Here is a 2,653-nt window from a genome sequence, read left to right as displayed (position 1 = left end):
TGTAGCCTGCCCTGCTACTCCGTCCACGGAATTCTCCAGGCAAGAGTACTGGAGGGGGTTGTCATTTCCTTCTCCAGGGCTCTTCCCTACCCAGGGACCAAACCTGGGTCTCCTGCTTGCAGATTCTTTATCAATTGAGCTGGTAGGGAAGCCAAAGGAATACAAACATAACACTAAAGGTAGTCATCAATTCACAAGGAAAGGGAACAAAAGAAGAAAAAGGGAGCAAAAAAGAACCTACAGAAACAAGCCCAAAACAGTGAACAAAATGGCAATAAGAATATACCTATCAATGATTTCTTTAAATGTAAATGGGCTGAATGCTGTAATCAAAAGACACAGATTGGTTGAATGATACAAAGTCAAGACCCATATACAGGCTGCTTGTAAGAGAATCACTTCAGATCTTAAGACACATACAGACTAAAAGTGAGGAAACGGAAAAAGGTATTCTATGCAAATGGAAGTCAAAAGGAAGTCAGGGTAGCAATATTTGTATCAGACAAAACAGACTTTAAAACAAAGACTGTAACAAGAGATAAAGAAGGACACTACATAATGATCCAAGGAGCAATCTGAGAAAAAGCTATAACAATTGTAAATATATATGTATCTAACACAGGAGCACATAAAAAAGAATAAAATACCTAGGAATAAATATAACTAAAAAGGTAAAAGACACATCTGTCATGCATGCTCAGTCATGTCCAACTCTTGAGACCCTATGGACTGTAATCTGCCAGACCCCTCTTGCCCATGGAATTTCCCAGGCAAGAATACTGGAGTGAGTTGCCATTTGCTCCTCCAGGGGATCTTCCTGACCCAGGGATTGAACCTGTGTCTCCTGCTTGGTAGGTGGATTCTCTTCCACTGAGCCACCTGGGAAGTGCCAAAGGACATACACTCAGAAAGTTTAAGACACTGAGGATAGAAACTGAAGACTACACAGATGGAAAGACGGGAATCCATCTTCATGGACTGGAAGAATATTGTTAAAGTGACCATATTACCCAAGGCAATTTACAGATTCGGCGCAATCTCTACCAAAATACCAATGGTATTTTTCACAGAAGTAGAACAAATAATCTTAAAATTTATATAGAACCACAAAAGACACAGAATAGCCAAAATCATCTTGAGACAGAAGAACAGAGCTGGAGGTATCACACTTCCTGACTTCAGACTACACGGTAGTCAAAACAGTATGGTAGGGACCCAAGAAACAGACACACAGAGCAATGGGTCAAAATAGAGACCCCAGAAATAAACCCCCACACTTATGGTCAATTAATCTACAACAAAGGAGGCAAAAATATACAATGGGGAAAACACAGTGTCTTCAATACTGGTGCTGGGAACACTGGAAAGCTACACGTGAAAGAATGAAAATAGTGTCTCATACTATATACAAAAATAAACCCAAAATAAATTAAAGACCTAAATGTAAGGCTGGAAACCATAAGACCCAAAGAAGAAATCATAGGCAGAACACTCTTTGATATAAATTACAGCAAAAAAACTGTGGACCTGTGTCCTAAGGCAAAAGAAAAGGAAAAAATAAACAAATGGGATCTAATAAAACGTAAAAGCTTTTGCATAACACGGGAAACCTCAACAAAACAAAAAAGACAACCAACAGAATGGAAGAAAATATTTGATGGGAGAAAATACTGGTCAAAAGATATGACCAATACAGGCTTGATATTCAAAATATATATGCAGCTCATATAATTCAATATAAAAAAAACAATTAAAAATGCACAGAAGACTTGAATAGACATTTTTCCAAAGAAGACATACAGATGTGCTAACAGTCACAAAAAAAGATGCTCAACATTGTTAGTCATCATAGAAACACAAATCAAAACCACAATTCCCTCACACCTGTCAAAATGGCCATCACCACCAAAAAGACCACAAGTAACAAATGTTGGTGAGGATGTGGAGAAAAGGGAATCTTAGTTCACTGTTGGTGGGAATGTAAATTGATGAAGCCACTACTGAAAATAGTATGGAAAGTTCTTTAAAAACTAAAAATAAAACTACTATTGACCCAGCAATTTTGCTCCTGGATATATATCCAAAGAAAACAAAAACATTAATTCCAAAAGGTACATGCACCCCAATGTTCACAGAAGCACTGTTTACAATAGTCAAGATATAGAAACAACCTAAGTGTTCATCAGCAGTTGAATGGATAGAGAAGACGTGCTTCATATACACAATGGAATATTACTCAACCATAAAAAGAGGAAAATTCTGCCATTTGCAGCAGCATGGATCAACCTGGATGATATTGTGTTTAGTAAAGTAAGTCAGAGAAAGAAAAATACTGTATGTTATCATTTATTTGTGGAATTTAAAAATAAAAACAAATGGAAGAATGCAACAAAACATAAACAGACTCACAGGTAATTGAGGACAAATGAGTGGTGACTAATGAGGACAGGAGAAGGGAGAAGGAACAATATAGGGGTAGATTAACAGGAACAAACTACTATGTATAAAGTAAGTAAACTACAAGGATATCTTGTACAGCACAGGTAATATAGTCAATTTTTGTAATAACTTCAAAAGGAGTATAATCTATAAAAATTTTGAATCACTATGCTATACACCTGAAACGTATATATTAATAATACTGTAAATCAAC

This window comes from Odocoileus virginianus, chromosome 20 (genome assembly GCF_023699985.2).
Source record: "Odocoileus virginianus isolate 20LAN1187 ecotype Illinois chromosome 20, Ovbor_1.2, whole genome shotgun sequence".
NCBI lineage: Eukaryota > Metazoa > Chordata > Mammalia > Artiodactyla > Cervidae > Odocoileus > Odocoileus virginianus.
The sequence above is the reverse complement of the archived record's forward strand: the minus strand, read 5'-3'. Positions refer to the sequence as shown.